General features: G+C 43.8%; 1 protein-coding gene across 4 annotated transcripts in view; it reads right to left on the bottom strand.

Moving 5' to 3' along the window:
* Positions 1 to 5119, bottom strand: part of SPOP (speckle type BTB/POZ protein) — a 68010-nt gene extending 62891 nt beyond the window's left edge. For 3 of the 4 annotated variants that reach the window (XM_005668871.3, XM_021067139.1, XM_021067138.1), the window contains exon 1: positions 4934 to 5119. The gene's annotated coding sequence lies outside the window, so the exon portion shown is untranslated. The remainder of the gene's footprint in view (positions 1 to 4933) is intronic. The other variant, XM_021067137.1, reaches the window with a different exon arrangement.

The raw sequence follows: 12943 nt of genomic DNA on the forward strand, positions 1-12943 counted from the left end.
CGCAACTGCGGCAAAACCAGATCCATAAATCACTGCACTGGGGCGACAGAATAAGCAGAGACAACACTGGATCTTAATCCGCTTCACCACAGTGTGAACTCCTGATGAAGGAAATCTTTACAGAAGACTGAAGGCTAATCAATGTAAAAGGAATGGCAGAATTCGAAAATTACCCTTTTGTAATAACCAAAGAAATAACTGATTCAGGCAAGATTGTCATCAGTAGGTGAAAGGTTGCTGGAGAAGTATAAGAGTATGGTGCCAAAGTGTCATCATGTCACAGATTCCTTGCTAATTACAAAGGGGAAAAAAGTCTTTACAATGGAGAGATCTACTTACCACCCTTGAACAAATGATTGAACAATTTCATCATCATCAATAGTCAGACTTTATAACATTGTTTCTGTCTCTTTTTTTTTTTTTTTTTTTGGTCTTTTTACCTTTTCTAGGGCCACTCCCTCAGCATATGGAGGCTCCCAGGCTAGAGGTCTAATCAGAGCTGTAGCCAGCGGCCTACACCACACAGCCACACCGGATCCTTAACCCACTGAGCGAGGCCAGGGATCGAACCCACGACCCCTTGGTTCCTAGTCAGATTCGTTAACCATTATGCCACGACAGGAACTCCCATTGTTTCTCTTACTGTGATGTGATAGGAGGTACAGAGCACCCCTATGAAGAACTATTACCAACAGGGTTTAACCTGAATCTAACTGAGCCTTTTGACTTCATTGCCAGTTTGTAAGCAATACAGATAAAGGAACAAATTAGTGAAACTGTGAGGAAACACTGAGAAAATTCCAGAAGTGATATATTCTACAAGAAAAATGGCCCGGTCTCTTTGAAAAGGCAGTATCGCATGGCTCCTAAATAAAGTGTTTTAGATTTTATGAGGCATGTTTGAAGAAAAAAATATCAATAGCTAGCAAGTGTTATCTTGGAGAAAACTGGAAAAATCTGAACATTAACTGGATATTAGATGGTATTAGGAAAGTAATGTTCATTGCCTTAGCTGTGATAACCTAAGAACAATTAAGCAAAAGAATGTCTTTAAGGTGCATCTCAAGTATTTAAAGTATTCAAAATATAAGGTGTGATGTCTATAATATAAACATTCATATATTATACATGTACATACACGCACATAAAGCAATTGGTATAAAGATGAGAACTGTACTATTACTCTTTCATTTTTCTGTACGTTTAAGTTTTTCACTTAAACAGTTGGAAGGGGGGGCTCAAAATGTACAAAATGTACTTCCTCCAGGAAGGCCTCCCAATGAACTCTCCTCTAAACCTTAATCATTTCTTTACAAAATCCTCTCAGCATATAACAGTGTATTAATGTTCCCATTCTGTTTTCTAATTGTTCTCTTATTAGTCCACATATTCAGTAGATTTGGTTTTGATTGTAAGCTCCTTCCGGCACAGACATTTTTATGTATTTTTTTCCTATTTTCTTACAGCTCATACTGTAGTACACATTCTGCAGTTAGCAGACTTTTTAAAAGTACAAGGAGCAATATTCTGTGCAGACACTAAACAAAGCACCTTAACTAACTGGGTTAGCTTTCCAGTTCCTCAACAGAATGGCACTTTGCTTGTATAAACAATTCTGAATCGCAGCTATCAAGAGAAGATAACGATGATCAAACATCACTTAAGGGCTTATCGAATTTCACAGAGAGACACGAGCATCAAGAGTGAAAGGAAGAAATCAGAACATAGGTTTTACATGTCTTCCTAGCACTGTTAATGGATTTGCCGAGGTATCCGGGCATATGACTTTGTATTCCCGACACTGCTCTTCAACACTATCTCCCATAGCCACCCACATCTGCAAAACACTCATTCATCCACAACTCCTGCGTGTAATGAAGCTTAACAAGCTACATAGTGAACTTTAAAATCTTAGATAAAAAGCATGCACAAAGATTTTTAAAATTTAGTAACACAGTGTTGGAGAGGAAAGAGGCAGATTCATACACTGTTGGCAGGGATATATATCCGTACAATTCCACAGAAAACTATTCACTAAGAGCTACTATCATTAAAAGTGCATATATGGAGTTCCCATTGCGGCACAGTGGTTAACAAATCTGACTAAGAACCATGAGGTTGCAGGTTCGATCCCTGGCCTTGCTCAGTGGGTTAAGGATCCGGCGTTGCTGTGAGCTGTGGTGTGGGTTGCAGATGTGGCTCGGATCCCACGTTGCTGTGGCTCCAGTGTAGGCCGGTGGCTACAGCTCCGTTTCGACCCCTAGCCTGGGAACCTCCATATGCCTCGGGAGCGGCCCAAGAAATAGCAAAAAGACAAAAAAAAAAAAAAGAAAAGAAAAGTGCATATATCCTTTCACTAGGAATTTATCCAACAGATATTCATGTACAAAAAAAGTTCACATGAGGAACTAACTGCAGCACTAGAAACAACCTAAGTATCCAATAAGAGGCGGCTGAATGACGGTATCCCTACTCAGTGGAAAAACTGCCATCTTTCAAAAAGGAAGAGGGACTCTACGTACTGTACGGAATGATAGGCAAGATACATTACATGAAAAAAGCAAAATGTGGAATAATGGGTATAGAATCCTACTATTTGTGTAACAACAAATAAAAACAAAAACATCAAAGAATGTATAGTTGTATATGCTTGTAAAAGCACTATCTTTGGAAAAGTAAACAAGATACAGGAAACAAGTTTCCTTTGAGGGAGGTCACTAGATGGATGAAAGGAGGAGAGCAGGAGAACAATTTTTCCCCTCTCTCTGCGTGGCTTTTGAATTTTGTTTCATATGGATGTACATGTGTTACCCATTTTAAAGAGCTATTTTTTTAAACATAGCTCTCCACCAACTCGAATTATTTAATGAATACTTATCTTCATACCATAAAAGTTTAAAATGAGACTTCAGTAAATTCAACCAGATGAAATGTTTCTAGCTAAAAACAAAGCATCCTAGATGACAGAAGCCTACTGAGAAGAGAAATGGACTTTTATTACCGCCAGAGTTTTACTTCAAGACTTTACCAGACCACCTGATGGAGGTCTGGACATAGGCAACATTAAATACCTCCAAGCCTCAAATGAACCACTTTAAAGAGCTCTAAAAGAGGAAGTCCCAAGTACCAAACGGACATCAATCACCCCCACCTAAGTGTGAAGTTCTCACAATAACTTCTACCCTGCAGTCTCCACACAAGGGAAAAAAAGATGAGTCTCCAGCTCTTTCCCAGAAAACAAGAAGATATATGCCCCCCAAATTCCTGTGCTTCCTCTGTATCATCTCTAGGCTCCATCTGTAACCATGGCAACAGAAAACAGCACAAAAGACAGCTGAACCATGCAAAGGCCAGAGTTAAACCGGGAAGTGAAAAATACATACACACTTTAAAGCCCAAGAACATAACGCCCTAGAATAAGAACGGCTGCTCCCCCTCCCCTCCAAAAAAGAGGCTTGGGAGAAAAATACCAAAGAAAGAACACAAAGGAAAAAGAAGAAACAATAAGGCTTACTTATGTCCCATTCCTAGTTATCCAGATAGGAGACAAGGTTGGCAAATATAAGTGGAAAACACAGAAAATGCACCCCCCGCAATATTTTAGCTATTTATTTCAATGCTATTCAGCAAACGTTTTGCTTGTAAGTTTATCACTTCCTCACCTTGGCAGAGGTAAGAAGCAGCAACTACCCAAAAAGAGTGACAACACAGGAGTAAATTATGGGACCATGTATAATCTGCTAATTGAAAACCCAGGTTTTGGATCACGGTATTGTACCTTAAAGTTCCTTTTTTAAAATTGCTCTTTGTATTTGCAAATGTGAAAGAAACATCCCTCTCGCTTCTTAAATTTAAAACTTCCACTGGGTTACGTTATTGTCCAACAGTCGTTTCAGATCGCTTTTATTTTCATGGGCTGTTCACAAGGCATCAATAATGTACAGCCAAAACCGAAAGCGCTAAGATCTTTTACCAAAAAAGAGGCAAATAGGTCACACAAAGTAGGAGGGCTGGAGACGAGAGAACCCTGATGTCTTGATTTACAGTTACTACTCTTAAGCCTTATGCTCTTTGCTCTTTACCTTTCTTAGTTCAATAAGGATAATAATTTTACTAAAAGGAAATCTCTCTTACTTGCTTTTTAATGACCCTAGTCCTCCTTAGAAAGGCTACCAAAATCCCCTGCCAGAATAATTGAATGGGTTGGGGCACCGATTCCTAAATTTAGGGGAAGTTTGCATTAAATATACAGCATGACCATGGGAGTATCCGAAGAAAGAAAAGTTAATTTTGTAAGAAGTTGCAGTGACAGGTTCAAAAGACGGGACAGCGTGGGGCAGGTTGGCTCTGGGAAGCGTTTGTAGCCTGGGAGTCTCTAAGACAACACCAGATACGAACAGTGCTGTCAGTTACTCCCTCAAATCATGTAAACTATCCCTTTTGCACAGGAGCACCAGGCTCTCTCTCTCTCTGGCAGCAAGTCTAGCCCGCTGCTTGGGAAAAAGGCAGGCGCATGGTCAAGGGGCTCTTTATCCCGCAGGTCCCTGCAACACAGCGATGCGCATGCGCCCCGAGGGCAGCGAACAAGCACCCCTAGCTCGTTCACACTCGCGCATGCGCCGTCACCCATCTCGCCGCAGGCGACAGCTCACTATTTGGCAAGGGGGATGGGGCTGGGAAAATTATGGGGGGGCCGAAGGCAGGGGGCGCGTTTGTGACTCCTGAATGCTTGGGATTAGGAGAAGGAACGGTTGATAAGGCTCTGGCATTCACAGGCCACGTAACCCGGAATGTGGGAAATGGGGCAGAGTGTGTGTGTGGCGCGGGGGAGGGGGGGAGTGGGGGTCAGTCACCTCTTAAGGGAGACGCCCCCCCACCCCACCCCCGCTCCGACAGGACAACCCTTTCCCTTGACTCTCCTCCCCCCACTCACCTGAGAGCGGCGGCGACAGCTGCTGGTCCCCGTCCCCCTGCGCTCGCCTCATACTGTCCGCAACATCCGGGACCTGCGGGACCGCCGATACACAAATACACACACACACACACTCGGAGCGCGCACACTCACACACACACACCGAAACACACCGGCCGGGGCGTCATGGCGTCAGCACGCCGACGCAGCGAGCGCGTACCCGCCGAGCCCCACCCCACGCGGCCTCCGCCCCCTCTACTCTCCTCCCCTCCCCTCTCTGGGTTCTCCTGCTCCTCCTCCGTCTCAAGACTCCGCCTACCTTCCCTATTGCGCATGCGTCTCGGGGTGGGGGGAGTTTCTCACCAGGGCCTGGGGATTTGAGAGGAGGGAGGGGCCTGAGAAGAAAGAGGCGGGAACTCGGAGAGGGTCGCGTGCAGGGTGCGGCAGGCTTCGCGGAGGTGCGAGGACCAAATAGAGCCGCATCAAGGGAGGGAGTCGGGATGGGCGTAACAATAAAGGCATTTAACAACAGCAACTTACATTTGCAGACAGGGTGTGGATTCCTATCCACTTTTACATGCATTACCTCATTTCTTTCTAGTCAACTGTGCGTCGGTAACCTATTTTCCGGACTTGGATGATGGAGACTCTTTTAAGCAACTTTTAAAATGTAGCATTTGGAAACAAACATGAAGAGCCATTCGTTTGACGGAAGGCAGACATACAAGAAGCTTCATTGAAAGGGAGCGGATTAAATGACAATTTATTGTCTTGGACACCTGGGGCCCCAAGTGGCTTTGCTCACATCCTACCTCCCAAGGGCTATCAGTGATTCCTGAGTTGAGTAAAAGAAAAAGGTCTCAGAGCATCTTGGCCTTGGAAGAAAAAAGGCATATCTACATTAGAGCAAAAACAGTAGGGATAGATTTTTTTTTTTTTGCTACAATTCTTTCCTTTAGCTTAAACTTTAAAAAATTATTCTTACTGAATCAAGCCAAATAATCCAGGGCAGGCATTGTCTCTTCTCCAAACTGAGACTGTAGCAGTAAGTAGACACACATGCAAATAAGTGAGAAGGCGTCATATCCAAAAGAGCAACTAGATGAACCTGTGGGTCATGAGGCGACAAAGTACGGGCCCTTCCTTGGGGACAGCTATGGGAAGTTCTGCTTCTGTGGGACCGTCTCCAAGAGACAGTAGTGCTCACTGTCTCCTGCCACTTGCATCCTGGCGCCAGGTGGCTGGTGAGTCTGTTCAGCAAGAAAGGTTGGGCTCCCATGAGCACAGCCACGGGGGAGGGAGGCTATGACAGTGCCAGGCTGCCTTCATTTTCAAATACACAAGCAGATCCTACAGTCTCGCAGCTTAAAGTGTCCTAGGAACCACAGATGAAATAGTCCAAACTCCTAAAGCTTGCTCCACCCCTATTTCAGCTAAAATGTTCAATCAAGAAATGGAGACCCTAAATTCAATAATGATGCAGTTTCTGTGCCTACACTTAAAATAAGAAGCTATCAGACTGATACTTGAAACTTTCCAATTAAATTTCACTCAGAGTTTCCCTGGTGGCCTAGTGGGTTAAGGATCCGGTGTTGTCACTGCTATGGCACAGGTTTGATCCCTGGCCCAGGAACTTCTACATGCCGCAGGTACAGCCAAAAAAAAAAAAAAAAAAAAATTCACTCATCATCATCAATAAACATTCACACTGTCAGCCGAAGCTGGCAAAGTTTTAGGTCGTTGGGAAAATTCAGTGTCCCCAGAGTAACCCAGTAACCAGTTACAAGTAACTGATTCCTAGTGTCACTGAGGCTGTTTAGTTCCTGTTCTCTTGACTTCAGATTTCACAGGATGGCAGGGAAGAAAGAAAAGGGGTACTCCTTGGAGGTAGGAGCAAGGAGGTAGGGAAGAGGCGAAGAAGGAAGAAACTGGAGGCATAGACCGCAAACTTTGGCTAGGTCACAACTGAGGCTAATCATTACATTTTAGTTAGACTCTGCCTGGGACCTAGGAAGTGATTCCTCAGAGGTGCTAAGTCTGTGCCTACAGCTTGTCCAGGCTGGCCCTGAATCTCCAGAGACCTGGAAAGACATTAGAGTCCCATTCCCCATCTGTAGCCTGGTGCGATGAGGCTCCCATTCTGCTGTGGGGACCATACCGCCCACCTGAGATGTGATCCCCGCAACCTCTGTACAAAGGACTTTGATTTGGTGTGGATCTGATTAAATGACTGTAGATGTCCTTGGAAGCACTGTGTGGAGGAATTTTAAACAGCTTCTCCTTTTTAATATGCACTTCCTCTTCGGTTTTAATTATTTTGTTCCTACATTTTCCCTTTCAATTTACTAAAATCTAGAAATGTAATTAGAGCAGAGGCTGGGCTCAGAGAAAGCTGCCAGGATTTCTACAGCATGATTAAATATACTAGGCATCCCTTTAGTGTGGGGCTGAAAAAATAGGATTCTCATTATTATCTTTCCTTATCCAGGAAAGAATCAGCACCACGTACAGAGACGGATTTATTGAAAATGCAGCACTAATTAAAAACTCACCCAGCCTCTTGACGAGGTATGGGGGGGAAAGTGCAGTTGTTTAATTATTTTCTCCAGTTACTGTTTTGTTGTTGCAACTACAACAAGCAAGAAGCCCCCCTCCCCTCATTCCTCTAGCCTCAAAATTCTTCTCTCCCTCAAGAGGGACTTAATGAGGCTTTTATCTATGCAACAACAATCAAGCTTACAATGGCACCAGTTCAATTCACCGCTCTTTGTGAAGGTAGGAAACAAGCAGCATGCATTTTCTTAATCCAAAACACAAATGACACAGTGTTCTTTGGCCATCGTGAGCCAGGTCTGAGCAAGGAATCTGTCCACAAGTCTCCCTAAATGTCTGGTATTTATTCTGCCAAAGAGGACCTTCAGCTCCAGTTTACAGTCCAATAAGCAAAGGCATGGTTTCCCTTGAAGGTGTAGGGGAAGTAGAGGTAGGCAGGAATGAATAGAAAATGAGTACATGGGAGTTCCTGTCATGGCGCAGTGGTTAATGAATCCGACTAGGAACCATGAGGTTGCGGGTTCGATCCCTGGCCTTACTCAGTGGGTTAATGATCCGGCGTTGCCATGAGCTGTGGTGTAGGTTGCAGACACGGCTCGGATCCAGCGTTGCTGTGGCCCTGGTGTAGGCCAGTGGCTTCAGTTCTGATTCGACCCCTAGCCTGGGAACCTCCATATGCCGCAGGAGCAGCCCAAGAAATGGCAAAAAGACAAAAAAAAAAAAAAAAAAAAAAAAGAAAGAAAAAAAGAAAGAAAGAAAGAAAATGAGTACATGGATAGGAGATAGATAAGCGGGAAGAATGATCCTTAGTAGGGGCAGGGTCCTGTCTAAAGGAACACAGACAGATGACACAGCCCCAGAAGACAGATGTAAGATGATATGCAAGAAAGCCTATCAACAAGAACACACTGATGAGGTCGTGCTAAGGCTGCAAGAGGTTAATAGAAAATTGGCAGTGAAGAAATATTTATTGATTGACTAAATTTGTTCGTTATGCAGGTTGTGGCTTAATGCGTTCCAGCCTCCTTGTCTGGAAACTCAAGTTCAAATCCAGCACTAACACTTACTAAATATAAACGTGGACAAATCTCGCTGAGCCTGTTTTTCCATATGAACAATGGAGAAAATAATGCCCACTCTATTATATTGTTGTGAAGGTTAACCAAAATAATATTTCAACATAGCCTATTCCTTCTAGACCAGAATAGACACCACTTATGTATGGATGTGTTCTGAACATGGATTTGCAGGGTAAGTATTCCTATGCCTGCAGATCTTCAAGCCTCACTCTAATCTGTGTGCCATCTTCACTCCTTTCCTCTATGCCCTTCTTTAGAATTCTTCAGTAAGCATGGAATCAAGGGCACCGCACAGGCTTCTTGGCCAGCACACTGACACTTGCTAGCGGGGATCCCTAAACAAGCCCCTTGACCTTGGAGGCTGTTTCTTCAGCAATCAGTCAGGTCTCTGGTTGCAAGAGCTGACCCAATGTTGGCTGTAACAACCCCAACTGGAATCTACTAAAGAAGTATCTCTGGCTCCCAGAATTCACAGGAGCCGAAGCCAAGGGCTAGTAGAGGAAGAACAACAACCTTCTTTCGCAGGACCTTCTGGCGAGGGGGTCCAACCACAGGACCCTGCCACAAAATGCCACCACCAGACATGTGACTCCTGAAGCTGCCATTGCAAAGGATGTCTCACCTTCCTTCTAGCTTTGTGCCTCATGCTGCCGACCCAAAGCCCAGGCAGCAGCACCCCGTTGACTAATTCTAGACCACATCTTATGTCCTGACCACCATGGAGGAGGGAAGAGGAAACCAAGAAAGCCCTCGCTGCTACAGTGTCCATGGACACTCCTCGCGGATGCTGTCCGCAGCAGGGTACTTATTCCAAACAGGAAGGGGATCAGCTGCTGCAAGGCCAACCCTCCCACCCATCCGTGAAACAGGGCATTCATCATAGGGTAATAAGCAGCTTCAAATGACATGTCTATTCAAACGTGCTTGGCCTGTAAAAGATACTCTGTTACTGTACTTCCATCTTTTATAGGATGGAAGGCTTAGAATGGTCTAGCTGAGGATTTGATCCCTGTGCTTGTAGACATTGAAATTCTCAATTTTTCACCTGGAGAAATGTTTGGGTGAGATGATGACTGAAGAGCGGAGTACCAGGCAGAGAAAGAGGCAGCGGGGAAGAGAAGAGAGGAAACAGCAAGTGTGAGTTCACCTTGTCCTTGATTTTTGTCTTAGACTTGGCCACACAGCTCCACCTCCATCTCATTCATCTTTAAAACGAATCTAAGAATTACCTGAGGTCATTGTTTCAAAATCACTATTAGAAGGTCAATATTTGTTTTCCACAAAGAATATATTACCAAATATAGATCATCTGCACTGATATGAACGATCTCCAGTGGTTTTTGGTCCTCTTCTGAATGGGCTTGATCCACTACCTGTTGGTATTGGCCCTAAAATAATATTTACCTAAATACAGATCATTTGTTTGGCAAAAGCATATTTTTCCCTTTGCCTCAACTCATATAGAAATTACTTCAGATTTCACAATTTAGATTATCCTTGCCCTGGCTCTACTTTATCAAGGTGAATTGATTTCAATTGAACGTTTATTCTACCTTTGAATCCTATTTTGAAAAAAAGGAATTTAATCTAAAATTCAATTATGGAAGGTCTGTGCCCAAATGAACAGTCAACCAGCCCTTACTGGATGCTCCCCCAGGTACAGAGCTCTACCAAAGTAACTACAGGAGAAGTCAAAACAAACAAAAACATTGTCCCTATTCACAGGGAGTCGTCAGTGTAGAATTTTAAATTTCACAATGGGAGGAGACCATGCAGATTCTCCAACCCAGTCGTTTTTGTGCAGTGTGTGCTTCTCAAGCTCTGAGCTTCTGGAGATTTGCCTCAAGGTCTCCAAGGAAGGGAAGATCAGCCAAGGTGGCAGGGATGGTCCAAACCAAGCGAGCCTTGTTCTCTTTCCACTCATTCAGCCATCATCCTTGAGTCTTCTCCCTTGGTACCTCACATCGAATCCATCAGGAATTCCCATCAATTCTAGTTTCAAAGTATCCCTTGAATCCATCCACTTCTCTCCATCTCCCCAGTTCCATTCAAATTCTAGCCAACATTCTCTTTTCCCCGGACCACAGTAAGAGGGTCCTAATTGGTCTTCCTAAGTCTTTGCTTGTCCCTCAATCCATTCTTCCCTCAGCAATGAGGCCACTCTAATTAAAACTTAACACAGGAGTTCCCATTTTGGCTCAGCGGAAACGAATCTGACTAGTATCTCTGAGGATTTGGGTTCAATCTCTGGCCTCGATCAGCGGGTTAAGGACCCAGCGTTGCTGTGAGCTTTGGTGTAGGTCACAGATGTGCCTTAGGTCTGGTGTTGCTGTGGCTGTGGTATACAGCTGACAGCTACAGCTCCAATTCGACCCCCAGCCTGGGGAACAACCATATGCCACAGGTGTGGGGCTAAAAAAACAAAAACAAAAATAAAACTTAAGTCAGATCGTGCTTAAAACCTTTGACTATCTTCCCATTGTACCAAGAGGGGGAAAAAAAAAAAAGCACCCAAACTTTGTACCACTGCCTTTAAAAATCTCATATTCATGTGTACTCCAATGTTCATTGCAGCACTCTTTGCAATAGCCAAGACATGGAAACAACCTAAATGTCCATTGACAGAGGAGTGGATAAAGAAGATGTGGTACATGTACACAATGGAATATTACTCAGCCATTAAAAGGAAAGAAATAAGGGCATTTGCAGCAACATGGATGGACCTAGAAATTATCATGCTAAGTGAGGTTAGTCAGATAATGAGACACCAACATCAAATGCTATCACCGACATGTGGAATCTACAAAAAGGACACGATGAACTTCTTTGCAGAACAGATACTGACTCACAGACTTTGAAAAACTTATGGTTTCCAAATGAGACAGGTTGAGGGGGTGGGGGGAAGGCACTGAGAGTTTGGGATGGAAACGCTGTAAAAATTGGTTGTGATGGCTGTTGCACACCTATAAATGTAATAAAATTCATTGAGTAATTTTTAAAAGTTACACATTAAAACCTTTAAAAGAAAGAGTCTCATATTCAACTATTCGATTTTGCCTCATGTCGCTTTTTTTTTTATTTTTTCCTGTCTTCGTTTCAGCCACATTGAGCATCTGTCAGTTTTTAGAACCCATCAAGCACTTTCCCTCCACAGGCATTGATGTTACTATTCCTCCTGCCTGGAACACTTTCCCTCTAGCTCTTCACATAGCTAGTTCTGCCTTTTATTTCAGGTCTCACCTTATTTTTCACATTCTCAGAAAACCTTCTCTGACCACTTATCAAAGCAAGGACTGTCTTGGTGTCTTCGTATTCTGTGTACATCCTCTATAATTACTCCTAATAATTTATAATTGTTTTGTGTATTTACTTGTTTATTATCAATTTCTCCTAATCAATGATTAGCTCCAGCGTGTTTTTGGTTGTTGTTGTTGTTTGCTTGTTTTGTTTGTTTGTTTGTTTGTTTGTTTTGCTTTCTAGGGCTGCACCTGTGGCACATGGAAGTTCCCAGGCCAGGGGTCAAATCAGAGCTACAGCTGATGACCTATACCACAGCCATAGCAATGACAGATCCAAGCAGCATCTGCGACCTATACCATAGGTCACAGCAATGCCAGACCCTTAGCCCACTGAGCAAGGCCAGGGATCGAACTCACATCCGCTTGGATCCTAGTTGGGTTCATTAACGGCTGAGCCACAACAGGAACTCCCTTAGCTCCAGCCTGTTTGTTTTTCTCTCCATAATGTCCCAACATTCAGCACAGTGCTGACACGTGGACAGAAGGTGCTTAGTACACAGTGAATGAATGAATGTATAACAGAAAGCCCTGGACATTCCTGGAATGTCAAAGAAGTTCGGAAGAATGAAAGGAAAGTTAGTAAGCAAAAAGTGTGGAGAAGGGGGATGAGGAAAGAAAGCAGTTCAGGCAGGTAAAGATCCTAAGGCTGGAAAAAGCATGGAATTTTTTTAGAAACTCAAGGAAAATTAGTGTGGCTGGAGTACAGAAAGCAAGTGGGAGGGTTGTAGGGGCTGGGTCAGAAGAATCAGGAAGAGCCAACCAGCATCTCTCCCTTGCAATCCAAACCACAGGAAGGACTGAGACCACGGGAAGAGAGAATTCCCCAAAGAAAACGCAGGGTGCTCTTGGCAGAAGGGGGAAATGAATGCAGAGGCCAACCCCAGAAGACCATTATTCCTGATTTTCGTTCTACCTCTCCTGTTACTCCTTTTCAGTCTATTTTACAGGCTCTTTCTTTGGCCTTCCTTTGACTGTTGGCTTTCCTTGGATCGTGTTCAGCTTCTCTCCTCTTCACGCTGTCCTCACTTGCCTTGAGATGGCTCCTTCACTCTCACAGTTCCACTGCCATCCATCTGCTAAAGTATTTCAAATCTTTCTTG

The sequence above is a fragment of the Sus scrofa genome, chromosome 12 (assembly GCF_000003025.6).
Source record: "Sus scrofa isolate TJ Tabasco breed Duroc chromosome 12, Sscrofa11.1, whole genome shotgun sequence".
Lineage (NCBI taxonomy): Eukaryota > Metazoa > Chordata > Mammalia > Artiodactyla > Suidae > Sus > Sus scrofa.